Source organism: Anopheles coluzzii, chromosome 2, assembly GCF_943734685.1.
Source record: "Anopheles coluzzii chromosome 2, AcolN3, whole genome shotgun sequence".
Taxonomy (NCBI): Eukaryota; Metazoa; Arthropoda; class Insecta; order Diptera; family Culicidae; genus Anopheles; species Anopheles coluzzii.
The window spans coordinates 105,803,225-105,821,639 of record NC_064670.1 but is presented as its reverse complement, the minus strand read 5'-3'; the positions used below and the strand labels follow the sequence as shown (position 1 = coordinate 105,821,639).

Sequence of the window (18,415 nt, the reverse complement as noted above, 5' to 3'; positions counted from 1 at the left end):
TGCAATTTGTGCGCGACCGTGACAATCGAGTTCACGCACAAGTTCAATGGAAAGCATTAACGATTTATAGAAAATGTTCCATTTTCTGGTCTACTGTTGGACCTAGCGACGTTAGAGAGAGATAAAAAGATCTTGTAATTCTTGTTTGTGTAACAAAAAACTGTGTCAACAACAATATGGATGGAAAATCCATTACAAAAACGTACACAAATGTTAAATCGAAGACTTCATATGTAGAACTTTCCAACATGAGCGTTTGTTTTTCACCTGACTAAACTTTGACCTAAATAAAATCAGCTTCGGGAATGGTTTGCTTCCTGGAAGTGTGCTGTATAAAAACCCCTATGACGACAACAAAGGCCAAAGCAGCCAAATGTGTGATAAAACAGCTGATTGTGTGGCACACTTATCGATTTAGGGCGCGGGGTCCGTACGAGATGAGCTGCTTGCTGTTGCTGCTTCGCCGCCGATACACGGGGACAGGATATGTGTGTTTGGTAGCAAAAATTAGCACATCGTTTGCCATAAAGCATTGGCTTAGGCATAGAATTGGGTCACCGAAAATGGGGAAGAAACCACCAAAATCGCCATCGTGCGCTCGTTTTCACCCGGGTCCACCGTCTGTCATAAAGTTATACCCACAAATTTAACAACCAATTTACATTTTACAAGGTTGGTAGCGATTCTTCTCGTTTATGATAGCTGGAAAAGCGCACACGGATTTGTGTGGCATCGTCAAAAAATTGTGGCAAAATTCTTGTTCCTCAGCCCGGCTGTTGCTGCACTCTCTCTCGCTCTCTCGCTCTATCTGGGCTGTCTGAGATCATCTCGACCGATGGCCGACCAGCGCATCAGGTGCACACCCTTTCGCGCCCTTCGCTGCTATCACTAAATTCGAAATATTCTTCGCAGTACGTGCCTGGTGCGAGAATGCTCCATCCTCTACTCCTCCGCCACCGCTCGATGCTGCCGCATGTGTGCTCTCTGGAGTCGTGGCTCGGGCCGCTTTTGCATGCGCACACATTTCCGTTCCGTGACTGTGAATGTGAACCGTTGGGCGGTGAATCATCGGCGGGCAGAATAGAACTAGCGTCAGATTGTGTGCGTGTTGTTTGTGCGTGTTTTTTTTTGCTCACACAATTTTTCTCCAGACGCGTGTTGTTTTGTGTGCACAGCTTCGTTCGCCGCTTCCCACCGCACGCTATAAGCAGTCCAACACAAACTCGTTGGTCGCCTGCCTTCCCTATTATCGAACTGTCCTGTTTGTTGGACGGCCCCCGCTACACGGCCAATTTGTGGCTGGCGTTTGGGTGGCTCGGTTTTGATAGATTTTTACAGTTTCGTCTGGGGTACAGCCCGCCGTTTGCAGCGAGACACCGCGCCAAACATTAACCGGGGCATGCAAGCGCGAACAACCAAACGAACGCCAAACGAACCAACAAAGAAGGAAGACATAAAAGGGAGAACAATCGCTCGTTCGTTTTTTTTTTTAATTTTGTTTGAATGATTACATGCAAACTTGCTCCCATGTGCGTGGTGAAATGAGAACGGGGGAAAAGGGGGAGGTATCTCCGTGTGCGCCATGAGCCATGGGGAGGGGAGGGCATTATTCATTCCGATCGCCAAAATGACATTGAAAAAGGTAACGGAAGATCGCAGCTTACGGTTTTTAGTTTTCATTTTCGTGGGGCCCAAGGAGGTGGGCGGAGGGAGAGGTCTCTCTAGGAGTGGGTTTAGTTTGCGGGTGGGTAGGTAGGTAGAGGTATCTGCGGTCGAATGCGAATGTTTGCTAATTTGCTTGGTAAACGTTAGGCAGCGGCAGCGCAAAAAGGAAGGTTAGTAACGAATCGAATGTTATTCGCAAGGGACGGTGATGTTGTTGTGTTTGGTGAGTTAGATGGCGTCCGAGAGATTGGTGTTTTGATTACGCGGTGGCCAGACACGTGTTTGACAACAATGAGATAGCAAGAGGTTCAATAGCTTCGATTGGCATTCGATCACATTTTTATCCAATTAGTGTACAGTAACAATCGATATAAAATTAACAACTATCACAAAATGAAAATGAATTCGTATTGCAATGCGTGCGTCTTTTACGATTTTAAGTATTTTTTTAATCGATAGATAACACAAACAGATAACACGCCGATAATAAACAACAATTTGAAGAATAATTTTAAATGTAAATAAGAGCTACAGACAGATTTATTAAGAAGAAAATTGATCTGAAACTCAGATCCCCAATAAAAAACATTAGATGATACAAGATTCTTCAAAATGCATCCATGTATAATTGAATACTTCAATCAGATCTAATCAAGTAACTGCAACCCCGTTTTTCTTCAAGCACGCTAGTTATAACCTGCATTAATATTGGAGATCTCACGAAGTCGTCATGCCGCTCCCTAACTTTAAATAACAAGTGGCACTGTGAAGTCTTACATAAATCGATACTCGCACATGGAGATGATCATGTAAAAACTGTTATCGATCGAGCCGCTTTTATTCAATGCATATGATACCGTGCATGGAAATAGAAAAGAAGGAACCACTTTCATCGTAATTTCAAATCAATTCTGTCTTCTAACGTCTGGGTGGCTTTTAATGTCTGTGCAACTTCTCATCAACGAACGGGCGCGCGCTTGCTCGCACATTTGTTAGTATGACGTTGCAAATCGATGTCAATGACATCATTGCTTCAGACGTCCTGCCCGTCGCCCCTGCGGTAGAGTGATGCCTCTGGCGGAGGTAGGCTAGCTGGCTGGTTCAGTCTTGTTACAAGATCGGTTTTAGATCCTGGTCGTGAGGAGTGTAATGCCGACGACGAGCAAAGCCGCTCATGCTTGTCTGTGCACACGGATGCCAGCCGCGAATGTGATTAGCCTGTGCGGAAACGATGATAAAGCTGAGCTGGACAGTTGTGCCGTGTCGTGTAAGCTAATTGGAGGATTGATGAGCGCTTTATTTAATTTATTTAATTTATTTCATGTAATAATTAAGCCTCTACGACTGAAAGCATTTTATTCAAATCTTTTTTTCTATCTTTTTCTCATTTCAGGTAAGTTTACAAAATCCTCATCTAAACTGGTTAAGCTCTATCTTAGTTAGTGTTATGGTAAGCCCTTTTTACATCGAGTCCATTGGAATGAGATCTCTTATACCTTATATTACTATCAACAAAAAAAACTTAAATTAAGCCCAAATGTGGATCTCTTCATGGTACCCGTTCCTTAAACCCCTGTTTCCTCTGTTCTGTTCGCTAATAAAAGCTTATGGCGCAGCTCTAAATCCATTTTGCATCGTTTGTTGTGTTTGCTTCGAGCAGCAAATCTGCCACTTCAAGAAGAAGACCCCGTGATGCATCTTCGCATGATGCAGCAGCAGCAGCAGCAGCAGCTAGCAACAACCAGATGCAAACGGGGTTTGAACCATATCGAATTGCCAGGGTGGGGGGGGGGGGGAGATGTAGTATGCAAAGGTTGTGAGAAAAAAACGTTTTTTTTGCTCGCGTCCTTCATTAGCCGCATCATGGAGAAGTTGCTCGTTCGAATGTTGGGCAGCAGCGCTCGTCATGGCAAAAGCTTCCGAGCCGCGTGAGCTTTTGATGAGCGTGGAGCTCTGTCTCTCCACTGCTTTGCTCATCTCCTATGCTCTCAGCAAAAGTAATTCTTTGGAGAGATCACTTTTGCAGCATCGAACGAGATGATAAACCGCTTTGGGAAAACCGCACTTAGAGTTAACCCTCTCTGCAAAAAGCTGCACTACTGCGATCGCGCTCCGAACGCTCAAATCGATCGCGATCGTGCCTTTTCCCTGCGAGCTCGACTCTCGGGCACTCTCACACTCGCTTACGAGAGTTTTCGCTCAGCGGTCTCTCCGCTCTCTCTCTCTTGAGCCGGAGCCAAGCGCCGGCACTACACCCCGGCTCTATGACTATGGGTGCATGCGTGAGCGCTCCTACCACTTAGTCAGTTTCGGAGGCGCGCTCAGTGAAGACGTGTGTCGTCTGCGTCGCGACAGTTTTACGGTTTTTCCAACAAACAAACACAACAAAAAAACGCTTCAAGTTCTATACACACTCCCTTCTTTCGCGCTCGGGCAGCACTAAAATTGTGCCTGCTCGTTTGTTTGGTCTGTCGGCGTTGTTTTACTCCCTCGCAGAGCACCACCCGTCGTCCGGGCAAGTACGCGCGAAACCGTAACGTCTAAAGTAGTAGTGCTTTCCCGTCTAAAAAGCAGTGGCTGGTTTTTTGTTCGAGCTAGATTTCTGACCCAGTGTTTAATAACACACCAAAACAAAATTACAGTTCGTTAGTGCATTGTGCGCCCTCTGGTCGTCTCTCGGGCGCAGAGAGGAGGGCAGCATATATACTTGGTGCCAATGGCGCTTTTCCCCTCTTCGGTTCTTGCCTAACCGCTCACGGCGTATCCCCTACCTGCAACACGGTTACATTTTAGTCGCCAGCGCGCCTTACCGAGTAGTGAACCTACCCACCCCATCGGACGACCCCGGGGGGGGGGAGGGCATGTTTTGTGAGTTGCGCGCGTGTACGTGTACGCCATTTACTACTGCTTAAGATATATCTATCTGCCGATGTGTTTGTGGCCGCCTGGTCGCAAACACACTGGCTTTTCCACATTTCGCTTTCCACCGAAGCGACACAGTTCATGGGTGACGATGGTGGTGGTGGCATAGAGTGTGTACGTGAAATCGTGTGCGTGTGTGTGTGCGCAATTGGTCCACGGTAGCTTGTGGTTGGTGGGCCCCACGACGGTATTTAGGTGTGTGTACGGTGGTTCTTTATGATGTCTCGATCAGCCCCAACATTAGCGCCGCGATCTTGAGCAAGCAAAAACTGCAGCAACGTGAGCATGGCGAAGCAAAAGAGGAAAATTTCGACCCGTTCAATTAGCAGCAACTGACGGCGGTTTGCAACACCCACCCTACTAGCAACAGAAGCAAAGCTAACAATTTGGCCAAACATAAATAATTAAAACAAAAATCATTGTCAGAATTTAACGTGTTTCTACGGGTGGAATTCAACGCGGAACGCCGCTCAACAGGGAGAAGAAGAGGCAGAAGAAAAAAAAAATCAAACAATTTAATATTGAACAATAGACTTAAAGCGACGAACTCGCCGTCACGGTAAACGTGAACGCGCACCAGAACCATCACGAAGGAAAAGTAATTGGTAATGCTTGATTGACTCTTGGTCGAGTGCTACGGGCCTATGTGCAGTGTGTATCCATGTGCCCTGTATGTGTATGTGTATGAGAGTGTGCTGGAGCTGTGTATGATCACGTTATGGGGGGCAAACAAACAAACAAACGCGGCGCTGTTGCTGCTGCTGCACCTCTTTTTTAATGTTGATGTGTATTTTTATGTTTAGTTTAGTGGTTGTTTGAGTTGGCAATACATTGAGGGAAGCTGGGGGAATAGAGTACGCAGGTTTTTTTTTTTGCAAATGGAAATAGAGATTGTGTCTTTGCGTAAGATTAGACCATCGTTCAATCGGCTTCCCCTCCCGGGGAGGTGCGAAAAGTCAGCCATCCAAGAGTGTTGAATATTTATACCCCCCTTTCTCTGCGTTGCTCACTTACTGCTAGTAACACCGCGCTGAGGAATCTGGTTGTAATGGGATAGTCGCACGGACAGAAACCGCTGTGTACTCCCGGGAAGCTTAGCCACCAGCAGACGGAGGAACTTTGTCAGCTGCTTGTGTGTGCTCCTTCGGTTCGTTTTTGTATAGAGTGGGGGAGACTATCGATCCGTCTATTTACTGTTTTTTTTCCTTTCTTCTATTCCTGAGCTACTCGGGTGCCGTTTTTTCTTTCTAAAACGAACTAAAGCCATCATGTTCTGCCCGTCGGTTGATTCGATCCGGTTTCGATCTTGTGACGGACTTGCCTTCCAACCTTCCTGCTCCTGCTGGGTGTGTTTCACGGAAGCCACAACGGTCGGCGAGAACCGCTAACACAGACGGCCGGGCCTTGGTTGGCTTTGGTGGAGTTGAACTGGGAATGGGAAAAGAAAAGCAGAAACCTCCAATGCTGAGAGCGGAGTACAATTTCTTCGGCGGTTTTTGCCGGAGTGGTTACGGCTCGGAGTGAACGATGGGCAAGAAAAAACTGCCCCAATACGAACTTATGATGGACAAGACATCCCTTTTTTTAGTGTGGTGACTGTGGGGAGAACAGGGGAGTGCATTGGTAGACGCGTCCAACTCCATTTCGCTGCTCGCTCGGTTCATCGGTGGAATCTTCCATTTGTTTCCATTTGTACGGCTGCGCGCAGTACACGACGATGGCAGATGACGTTCCAACCGCGTGTGTTTCAACCCTGCCCATGATTAACGGTGTAGGGTCCGCCCGCAAGACCGAGAGAACCGAAAACCATCAAACCACCGCCGGGACAGACGGGGATGATGGGATCAACAACTCGCTTCGAGCCGTTGGCATCCAGACGAGACAGCGCAGCGCACGGTGTAAAACATGCGGAAGAACAGAAAGGTGCAAGAGTTTTGGAGCCATTCCAACTCCAACATAGCGATGCTGGGTGTGTGTTTGTGTGTCTGTGTCTGTGTCTGTGCGCGCGCAAGTGTTTGTTTCTTTATGTGCCAGCTTCGCAATCAGCATATCAGTTGTTAGTGTTGCACAGCTAAACTCCAGACCACTTCCCGTGAAAGTATGCTAAGATGGACGCGTACGAGCTGGGTGTGTGTGTTGTGTGTAACTAAACGCCGCCCATGTTTTCTCACCATAAAAGTATCTGTGTGTGTCTTGGAGTGCTTTTTTTCGTGTTCGTTATTACTTTTATTGGACCCTTTTTTCTCGAACCCCCGTGCCGAGCCGTCGACGCTACTTTGAGCCGGCGATTGACCTTCAAGACCTTCGCCATTGCCATTCGCGATGAGTTGAGGGAATTTTATTTCCCGCATTTCCCGCAGCCTCTCTGTCTCTGCACACAAGCCCAGCTTGGCCTATCGCCCTATCGGAGCACAACGTGGTCGTTTCATTAATCAATCATTAGCGTTGAATCGTCGTTTTCCGATGGGCGTAGTGTGTGTATGAAAGGTTTTTTGTTGCTTCTTCATTTTTTTTGGCTCACATGTAGGAAGCGGACAAAAAAGATGAACCGATCGGGCTGGCGTATTTGCAAAAATTTGCTACCATAGACCCCATCCCGCTGCGGGCGTGCGAGCGCGTGTGGGATGAATATTGGCGAAAATGGCAATTTTGCAACGCCCGGGCAACGAGCTTGTTTGTGGCTCTGGCTCTGTTACGTAAGCGTTCACATTTCGCCAATTTCTAATGCAAAATTGTGAATTCAATGTGCTTCATATTGCTGCTTGCTGTGTCTTTGTGCCACCGTTGAGCAATCAGCAGAGAAGAGCTTTGCTCACAATTTGCTTCAGGTTAAAAAGCTCCCTTACTGTCCCTTTTCACTCGCAGGTAAAAGCAAAAGTAACGCCCTTTCACACCTTCGCGCGCTCCTCGTACCTCGTCTGCCTTGGGCTGATTGGAAACATACAGTTCGTCTTTCTTTCTCCCCATCTTGTGTAATGCTACCTTCTCCACCTCGCTGTGGCCTCGAGCAGTATCTTTTCTTTTACTTGTCACAGTGCGATGCGTCTCCACGCGCTATGTGACATGATTTTTAATGCATTTAACGCGCGCGCGCTCGCTCGCGCCGCTGACCGCATTGAACGGCATGCCAAGCGGGCCGGGCCAGCGCTGCAAAACCGACCGGCCAGAGTTGCCCATGGTGCCATTCAACTTTGGAAGCCCTAAGCAGCCCAGGAAACGCTCTTCAATCTATACAACCCCTGTCACTGGGGGAGCGTTTTGTAACAACGAAGCAACAGAGAGCTTGAGCAGCACAGTAAGGAGTAAGAAGGCGACCACCGCCACCAACACTGATGGGTTGGTCTGATACGATCAAGTGGAAGAAACATCGTTTTGTCTAACGTTAATTGAATGAAAAATTCGCATTGCCAACGTTTTCAGTTTTGCACATATTGTCCTATTTTGGGGCGGATTGTAAAGCTCAATCCAGCCCAATAAAACAATAAATGTGTCGTGGTCCCCCTTTTCCCCAAAGCATTATGATGGCCAAACGATCACGGCGGTTTGCTGTCGCTGCAAGGCTATTTATTCCTTCGCCTAGACCCCCTTCGAACGATTCCGATTGGAGCTGCAGTCCTGTTTCTGCGAGTCTGGTAAGATTTATTTTTATTGCACCACCGGATGTGTGCATTTTTATTGTACTTTCCACATTACCATAGGCCAGAGCCTATAGACTGGCCAGTCTCCTTGGCTGCCAAGGCGGATGTGGGAAGGTTGGTGTGGTTAGTTTGATTTCTTTTTGCTCAGACATCACAGGCAACCCACAGGAGACGACAAACGTCTGGCATTGGTTTCTTGCAATGGTAATATTTTATGCAAAAACCAAATGCTTAAATTATTATTAGTGTGTGTTATGTGTGTTGTACGCTTAACTTTCTGCCGTCATTGTGTTTTGCCGCATCGCTCGTTTCAACTTTGTTTCAACGCTGCTGGGCGAGATGAAACTTTGCGTGATTCCTGTGTAAATTCTCACGCATTCCGGAAACGCTTTTCGCTTGTAAATTCACTCATTTTCCACATTTAAACCTGGAGTTTTGGGTTCGCCTGTTCGGCTGCCCTTTTCCGCAAAGAAAGCATTGGGCAGGTAATTGGGAACAATTTTGCTCCACGTTGTTCAACGCATGTTGTACACAACCGTTAGCTGATGAATCGATACAATAGCACTCAGCCTTTCCTTTGCGCTGGCGATGATCTGTGTTTTAATGTGTAACGCAACTGTGCGTGCCTGGGAGTGTGGTGCCGCTTCCCATACTCTCCCCCATTGGTGGGCCTTTTAAAAGGGGTAGCAGAGGTTGTCTATCAACGTGATCGCGCGTCTCGCTAACTGGCCGGCGATTAGCGATGGAATGCATCGTGCAGTGTGAATTGATCGCTTCGCAGGCGTGTGTGTGTGTCTGCTGTGCTCATCCCTGTACCAACGTGACCCGTTGGATAAAACAAAGCAGGGAAAAAGCGAAACCCCACCCTAACCTGAGGAGTTGTGAACGCATCCCGCGCAATCGGGAAGATGCAACACCAGCGCCAATGTTTCCTCCCGGGCAGAGGCATCGGTGTTAGGGACTGCAATCAAAACGATATTTTTATTTGCCCATTAGTTGGTGCGCATTACCCGCTATTAATGGCATCAGTGGCAAACCGCTTCGCTGGTGGCTGGTGGCAGCTGGCGCAAGTGGTTCGGTGTGGCCCGTGCCATATCGTTCGTGACCACCCGTGGGATACCATTGCCGATGTTCGTGACTAATCGTAAGGGAACGTGAAACACACTTTTACTGTTGGAAGATGGAGAAGTTACATGGGGGGTTTGCGAAATGACGGATGGTTCAGCTGAGATTTAGCTGCAATTAGGAAAGCACACGCTTTTAAGAATATGCGTCAATTGCAATATTGAATGAAAGTTTCTCAATTAATGCTAATTTCGCCCAGAGTCGTCCGAAGCAGTCGCCGTCCGAAATAGGAGTCGTCTGAAGTTGGAGTCGTCCGAAGTAGGACTCGTCCGAAGTAGGACTCGTCCGAAGTAGGAGTCGTACGAAATCGGAGTCATCCGGAGTCATCCGGAGTAATCTGGAGTAATCTAGAGTAATCTGGAGTCATCTGGAGTCATCTGGAGTCATCTGGAGTCATCTGAAGTCATCTGGAGTCATCTGAAGTCATCTGGAGTCAACTGGAGTCAACTGGAATCATCCGGAGTCATCCGGAATCATCCGGAGTCATCCGGAGTCATGCGAAGTCATCCGAAGTCATCCGAAGTCATCCGGAGTCATCCGGAGTCATCCGGAGTCGTCCAACTCAAATTGCTAATTTGGCTTTGACTAATCCGGCTTTGGACTACTGCGCCCGACTCTAGCAGGCTCCAAACGATTCCGATTTTGCACGACTCCGGAAGACTCTGACTTCGGTCGACTCCGGATGACACTGATTCTAGGCGGTACTAGGGCGATACGATTTTTCCGAAGTCGAAAGTTGGAGTTGGTCGACTACGGACGATTCTGGATGACTACGGATGACTTCGGATGACTACGAATGACTCCGAATGTCTTCGAATGTCTCCAGATGACTTCGGATGACTCCGGATGACTCCGGATGACTCAAGCCGACTCCCGACGATTCTGGAAGACTCTGACTTCGGACGACTCCGGATGATTCTGATTCCAGGCGGTACTACATTTTACCAGAGTCGAAATTGAACTAATAATAGCCGGAGTCGTGGGTCCGGTCCAGAGAGCACACCACTTATATACATGACACAAATGCATCGTGATTTTAATTGCATTATAATTTCTCAAAAATATCGAGCATCAAATTAACCTCAACGCAAAACGCTACTAAGCAACCCTTATAACACTCACGCGATCTGAGTGTTATTCTAAACCTCCAATTGAATAGATCCCCTTTTCACACCCTACCGTTTGTCCATTTGAAATGAGAATCAATCCACCCAAACCGTCCAGTTCGAGAGGGGGAGAAATAGTATTGTAAGTAAATTACGCTGATTGCAGAAACATCTCACCGTTCGTGTAACGGCTGCATCAAATGGAACGGTGGGGTAGCACCTCAAACACCCCAGCGTACTTACAAACACGCCTACAATGCTCCCCTTCCATCATGCGTGCGTCGTTTTACTGCGTACTGGCTGGCGCATGAGTTGCGTGTGTAATATTTTGTGACTTGTTACAATTTTCCCCATGTTTTAGTTTTCTTTTTTCGATTGTCACATCGTTTTTTGTCCGATATTGCATCGCAGCGAATGCTCTCTGACTAATTAGTAAACTACGCGGTCAGTTGGCTTCGTCACAGTACGCTTGAATTTTAATTCCATCGCAACATGTATGTGTGTGTGTGTGTGTTGATGTCTTTGAACTCTTTGGAAACTCCAGTGAACGGAAGGGTTGCAAAGGTACCAGGGAAAGGTGTACTGTCGGTGCAACCGAAATAAATCGTAGCACCAAAGCAGCATAAAAAGTGCATCCAACTCCCGAGCAGCAATTTGCAATTTGGTTCGCAATTAAGCTTCCGGTGTTGCTGATTCGCTTCCTTTCACTGTCCGTCCCGTGACGCTGTCTCGCTTGCACAGAGGTTTACGTTTGAACAACCACCACGTTACGTGAATGGTGGGAGCTTCTGAGCGGTGTGTTTAGGCTGTTGCTTTTGAAAATAAAAAAGGGTTTCAATTTGGGAACCTTTACTTCGCTGTATGAAGAGATTTCTAATTTCTATTGCATACAATATCATGTAGGAATATTTAAACGTTAATACATCATACTGCTTAATGCAGAATTAAATTGCAGTAAGTATAGTTTGTCATCCTTCCAATTTTCCCTTGAGCTCACTAACGATGTATTGATTTACCCTATCGTCAATGCAATACTGCTGAATGCATTACTGGGGCGCTCTTTAACGCGAGCGCTTGCTAAATCGATCTTTAATCACATTCAGCTGTGAAATGCCAATCCAAACAGAGAGCGCAACGCTCAATCAACGGTCGCTCAATCGATCGCACGAAGCTCTAACGAGTCCCTAAGTGTGTGGTATAAAGAAAGGGAAAATGGTTAAATTGTCGGTGCAAAAGGGTGTTGCTTTCCGATCGAAGACAGTTCGCTGTGTCCGCTTTTCCTCGCTTTGGTTTGGTGGTACTCGATTTATGCTCTCATTTGTGGGCACACGACACACGGAGCATACAATGTTGCCAATCTCGATGGGTTGAGCAAATTTCACCTAGCTTGCTGCTTGGTGCACAACACTTGGCGGCGGTAGTTGATCGCGAAACATTGAGCTTGCGGAATTGTTCCAGATTGTCGCCCTTTCAACGAGGATAGTTTGCTTCAGTTGTTTTTTTTACAGACTGGCTGCATAAAGCTTGTTAGTAGCTGCACAACGGATTCTCGTTAGCGCGAGCGCCTTTCTGCAGTGTGCTGCGTGACATTTAACGCAGCCAGGCTGGAAATCGAACTCCTCTGCACCAACGAGCGGGAAAGGGAAGGGGATGGCATTTGCCAATGCGTCTCATTATCGCATTGCACACCCTTGCCGCGCTGTGCCCTTTATTTGCCTTTACCAGCGTCGGGCACAGTGAAATCAATTAGCATAAATCTAATGGATGTTAGAATTTTCTCTTTTCACTCCACAAACCACTCCCGTTTTCTTTGTGTGTTTGTGTGCGCGTGTGTGTGTGTGTGTGTGTGTGTGTGTGTAGGCTGGTTTGTTGAAGTGCGTTTCCTGTGACGGTGTTGGTGCAAAGTGGTTTCTCCCGTTTTACGTCAAACAGAGGGTTTGGCCCTCTGCGAGTTGTTGTGGATTGTGCTTTGTGTAGATCTTGCCCCGCCAGACCAAAGCTACAGCTTCAGCATGATCGTTGACGACCGAGTCGGCCTGTGGTTGCCTTTTCAGCTTCAGGTTCGGGGAGCGAGCGACCGCCGATAGAAAGTTCGCAGCAACGAGCGGCTGAATGCCGATCCGCTGCTGCTGCCGGGTCGTGTTTCGCGCGATTATCCTTGAGCTAACCAAACGATCGTGATCGTGATCGCGGGTTGTGTGTGGTTGTTTGTGTACCGTTTTCCATCGGTGTTGGTGCGGCGGTTCAATCGAGGAAGTGAGTGGCGTAGCGCTTGCATGGAAACAGCTGATTTTTAAACCCCCACCGAGGGTATGGCGTGGTTAGAGCAGAACAGCGCTCCTCCAGCAGTAGAACTACATTTGCTGTGGCATTTTTGCTTTGCTCTCGAGGGGTTTGGTTTGGAAAGGAAGGCACAAAACAGACACGGTGGAATGGAGTTTCATAATTTGCAAAACAAAAGTGTCTGCCTATAAGAAGAAGCAGCTGTTGGGGGTTCTGGTGTACCACTCTCTCATACTCTGGTGACGATTTTTGGGTCGCTTGGGAGCTGTTTTATGGCTTTTTTCATAAAAGCGTTTACGGACCATTAAGTTATTACCGGTGGGCACCGGTGGAGCTGTTGCCTGCCTCCGAGTGGAAGTATGTGAGTGTGCGATTTGGATTTCAAGGTTAAATGCCGTCTCAGTGGAAACCGTATGGGCAGCTCCAGCTCTTGGCCCAAAGGTTTGCAAGGAGAGCTTCGACAGGCGGCAGCAGCAGCGACGGCAACCGTTCCTTTTTTGTTGTTATTTTGTCGTTTGCGTTGTTGCTGCGTTTGCACGTACGTGGTTCCGTTGATAAGCGGCTGCTGCTCTGGTGCTTCGCGCATCGAAGCATTCGCTGGGTTGAATAATATCTTACCATTAAGGGAACGTCTTGTGTCACATTGTGAAATAATAATGCGGCTCTGGGCAGGAGCGTGGGTGCTGTAATAATACGTCTGAAGCAAGAATAAATTATGAAGAGTATTTTATTTCTTCAATTTGTTATTTACATTACATCTCATTCTATCGAGCAAATGTGTATTATTTCTTTTAACTTTGCTCTAAAGAACTTCCATAGCTTCAAGCTTGAGTTCTGATTTCTTACTTCGCATCACTTAAAGGCGCGTGTGGCACACTCCGTATCTGACTTGAAGCAGAACAAAAAAAAACGCAAACACACCTCCTCCAATAATCGTTTGACTTAATGTGCACCCTAACACCACTCCCCAGGTTGCATACGATTATCATTCCGGTAGCAAATAGTAGACGGCGGACAAGGCAGGATAGGGGAAAAAATGTCACAGCAAAACGAGAACCACTTCTCCGTGGCAGCCACAAGCGCACAAGCGTCCCGTGCGTACACACAGAGACAAGTTTTTTTTGTGTGTACCCCTGTTATGAGTCAACCCTTTGGAGCTTTACGCCGTCAGATGCCGGTAGAGTTGGCTGCCAGCAACAAATTAATCCTAACCACCAGCAAGGAGGAGGAGGAGGAGTAGTAGACTGGCTTTAACGTTCTGCGGGGAAGCCAGAGTTGTCTCCGTTTCGACGCACCGCTCGACGCCGATCTTATGCAAATCAGTGTGTAATCTTGATTTTCCGCACCACGCTCTCCTGCAGCCTTCCCTCGTTCGCTCCTGCAGCTCATCAGAACTATTTGTTGGCTCTTATGCTAATGATTATTGCTAGCGACGTGCGAGATTCACGCCATTCGTCAACGATGACAGCGCGCGCCGATTTCCCTTTTGGCATGCCTGTGACTTGGAGCTGGTGCGTTTCAAAATGTCTACGATTGGATGCGCACAGCAGCGGTATTTTGCACCCAGAACAAGTTTAATTTATGATTCTTGTGCGTAGATATGGTGCACAATGCTTGAAATGCATTATTACCGTACCGTTTATGTACGATGAAATGCAAACTAATACTGTTAATAAAATAGTAAGGAAACGATTGCGGATAAGCTTTTGCGTTTACAAAAAGAGTAAAAATATGCGCTCAAACTGTGCATTCACTGGGCACAAACTATGCAACCCTTTCCAAAGCATATAAATCGCACACGAAAGTGACAAAAGTTGTTGGTGTTTGTGAGCGGAGCACGTTGCTTCTATTATTCACACACATTTTCGCACCATTCCGCGGCGGACGGGGGTTTGGGCGCAATTTATGGGGCGAAAAAGTTTGCCAACTAAACACTGGCCTGGTCTGGCCATCCACCGAAACCCCCTCTCCCCCCTTTCGGCAAGGTTTTGCGCGCGCTGCTTCCTCACCCCCCAGCACATTGGCGTTTTGGGGTTTGGGCGAAGGGTTTGGTTCTTCCAATTCTGTCGCGTGGAGCTCTGATTGAAGTGCTCTGTACGCGCGCGTGTGTGTGTGTTGGATAGAGTTGGAGTCCCTCTTACCACCCCTGTATGAAACTGTTTCAAGGTCACTGTGCACTGTGAATCGATTGTGTATCGAAGGCACAGAGGGGCAATCTCTCAGTTCGAGCGCGATTACTCTCGAGCTCAACACACTCTCTAGCGTGCGCGTCGTCGTCTGCACACACAACCCTTGATTTTCCGCGCCCCATTACGCTTATGATGGACCGCGGTAGTGTGTAGTGTAGATAAACTCCGTCGTGCTTCTGTGAGCGTCACATTTCGATTTCACCAACAGTTTTTGGTGGTGGAGCGTTGGGGGCGTAGAGGAGGTAATGCGGCTCAGTGAATGGTGTTGGGGGTGCGTACCTAACGAGCCGTAGTTCATGATCGAGGCTTTAGTTGGCACGGTGATCGAGGCCTAGACTTAGCGGAAAGTGATGAAAACGAGTATATGATTTTATACAACCACTCATCACGACGCAGCACCTAGAATACATGTGTATGCAAGAAGGTTGTTTTTTATGTTAGGACATCATTTTGACTTGTCTGAAGATAGTCTGAGGGAGTTAAGAGGTCCTAGATCTTATTCGTGAATTAAAACAAAAAGAAGGTTGAAGTAAAAAAGGCATTAACTGAAGACATAAAATCATTTACGATATAAGAATTCAAACTAAATGCATTTGAAATTCAAAAGATCAAAAACCGAACTCATTTGCTGTCTGTTGCTATTAGAACTTTTCTTTTATTTAGTATGTCACCTCTTAGAGGTATTTAACACTTCTTGTGCTAACGATAGATTTAAAGTCCCCAGGTATTTCAAGATTTTAGTTTGTTCAATGGTAGTGATAATGAACAATTAGAACCTTTAACTGCGTGGATTTTTCCCGTCAGACATGTTTATTGTTGACATACAAACTTGTCAAACAGCACCAAATTCAGAATTTGTCAATAGATTTTTATTTAACATTAATAAAATCGTTTGCATCATTGCTCTAAATAACAAAATTACAAAAAAAAACGAGTTAAGAACAATCTTCTCAACACTTCGCATGAGTATGCCAACAAGGCGGTCTAGCATGATACCGACGCGTGGACATTAAATTCAGGAAAATTCCAACCTTTTACGATGCTTTTTAGAGCAAATCTTCAAAAACAGCAGCAGCATTTAGGGACAAAACAAATCAGAATCGCAAATCATACATCTTACGCTACACTTTATACACGCCTGTCTAAGCAACCTGCTGTGAGTGTACCTTGCGACACGCCTAAAACGCCCCCAAAGCTCCCAAGACGCCAGCAGTTTCGTGGCCACAATCTTTTTTTTTTTTTCGGTTGTGTGTTGTTGCATCGATAGCCAAAGGGGTTCGTCGCTTGCCGTTAGTTGTTGCTACCGCCACCCATAAAGCAATCCACCATGACAGAGCGCCGATCCGATCGACTTTGAAGAAGGGGCTTTAAGGTGGAGATGGGGCGGAGGGAGGGCTTCACCCGGTGTGGCACACGCTCACCGTGAAAAACTTTTCGGACCTCCTTTTTCGCCCACCGGTAGATGACCGGCCGAAGGTTTTTCCACGCCATCTTAAATTGGCTAACCTCGCGGCGACTGCACACGCGTGCGCACGATCGAGTGTGTGTGTGTGTGTGTGTGTGTGTGTGTGTGTACGTACGTGTGCGTGTGTGTGATGTAGCGATCGCGGCTACTAATCCGTTTCGCTCACCGTATTGAACTTAGCGGCGTTAGGGAGAACGTTGAGCGGAAAGAGAGGGCGCACCAAGTTGTTTGGCCAACTGTTTGGTGTGTTTTTGTGGCGAATATTTTTTCGTACATCTCGTCGCCGTCAGGTGTGTATGTGTGTTGTAAATATGCAACAAAATTATTGACATCTAACCCCGCTGAAAAACACGAAAGCCGCGTTTTCCCTCCTCTGTGCGCTTGTGCGCTTGGACCACACTGACTTTTAGTTTCAAACCATTTGTAGACCGCTCTCGAACAGTGCGGGCAGTGTTTACTTTTCACGCTCCGGTGCACCCCCAATAGTGAAGGGCGGGGAGGAGTTGCTTTTCTTCTTTAGTTTTGCTTTATTTCACCGTCGATCCATGGCCGAACGCGCGCGTACATGCTTCGCCCGACGGCGGCCACCACCAGCCATCGGATTGCATCGCCGTATAATAATGCTGGCTGGGAGACAGGAAGAGGCAGCCGAAATGGCCGAGCGCGCTGTTGTTGTGTAGCATTGCAATGCCAAATCGGGGTACCTGCGCAGGGTTAATAACGGTAGCCAGGGCGTGAGTGATGGGCCGCCGCACGGGTGGTGGGAGCCGCTTTAGTAGAACTCATTGCCGGAATACTAAGTACGCAGCACCACAGGCAGGCTTGAAGGGGTTTCACCTGATCACGCGGTAAGCACGTTTTGTGCGTGTGTGTGTGTGTGTGCGTGTGGTTTCCCTTGCAGCGGGTCGTGGTTTTGGGAAGGCACTGCACGCCACCAATTATATCGCACCGATAGGCAAATAATGGCATCGCATCGAATTGGATGTGCATCAGGTCGGTGCACAAATCATCGACCGATAATAGCGTCGTCCTAGTTGTGCGGGGGCGCTTTGGAGTAGGGCGAGGCGTTGCGGTTGGCATTATTTCATAAATTATCTGTCGTTACTTAATTTGTGGCTTCGTTCTTCTTTTCGGCTACGTAATATTCTTCTTTGACTGAAATTAGCCTTGTTTGGGTTATTTTATTTGAGATTATAGTAATTTTGAGATCTAGGTCACTCTTTGCTCATTCTTTTTGTACTTTTTCATTGGTGTTACACAAAATCGTGAAATTTCAAAACAAATTTTGCAACTATCAAATAGAATAGACAATAATCCTGTGGATCAATGTCTGGGTTACACAGCCGAGGGGATACAACTTTCATTTTCAGTGTTTTTAGTACTTTTTAGGGATGCCGTTGATGCAGTTCTTTAAAAAGTGAACTAACGGGGTTCGTCGCTTGTTGACAAATTCCCAAGTTTCCCTTTCGGACATATTTCCTAGCTTTTAAGCGATGGAAAATTATTTGCTAACATTCTTGAAATGTGTCCAATAGGGTCCTCAGGAACATTTATCCACATTTGCATTAGTAAAGCAGAGATCCCTGCAATAACGCATTTTTTGTTACATCAGCTACCTTGTTTAGCGTGGTTTTGTCTATTATTCAATGAGAGTGACCTTGCCGTATCAAATATTGCTTGGAACTGATGTCAAGAAGTTTACTTTATGGTTACATCAAACGGATTAGCACAATTTAGTGAAATTTTTCCCCTTCCCGGTTGAAACAAAACGTTGAAATCGCCATGTTTGGGCAATAAACACGATAATCGCGGGCAGTCGTTGCTGAATGTCAAACACTCGACAAGCGTTGGTGGACTATCATAAATGGCGCTATGGCGCGCACACACCCTCCCATCGGGGTAGGTGACACGATCAAACCCACCTGCCCACAGCACCGCCCAAGATGGTGTCACGCAATTAGTAATGTTAGATAAGTTTTGGCAATTTCAGCAGCAGTTTGAACCTTCCGCGCGGATGAATGA

General features: G+C 47.0%; 1 protein-coding gene across 5 annotated transcripts in view; it reads left to right on the top strand.

Annotated features, from left to right (window-relative positions):
* The window catches only part of LOC120952977 (tyrosine-protein kinase Src42A), a 90,236-nt gene that overhangs the window by 30,899 nt on the left and 40,922 nt on the right, over positions 1-18,415 (top strand). Inside the window, exon 1 of one of the 5 annotated variants that reach the window (XM_040372593.2) lies at positions 3,953-4,548. The exons of 2 other annotated variants lie outside the window; for them this stretch is intronic. The gene's annotated coding sequence lies outside the window, so the exon portion shown is untranslated. Of the gene's footprint in view, positions 1-3,952; positions 4,549-18,415 lie in introns of those variants that run through there. 2 more of the 5 variants (XM_040372595.2, XM_040372594.2) reach the window with 2 other exon arrangements.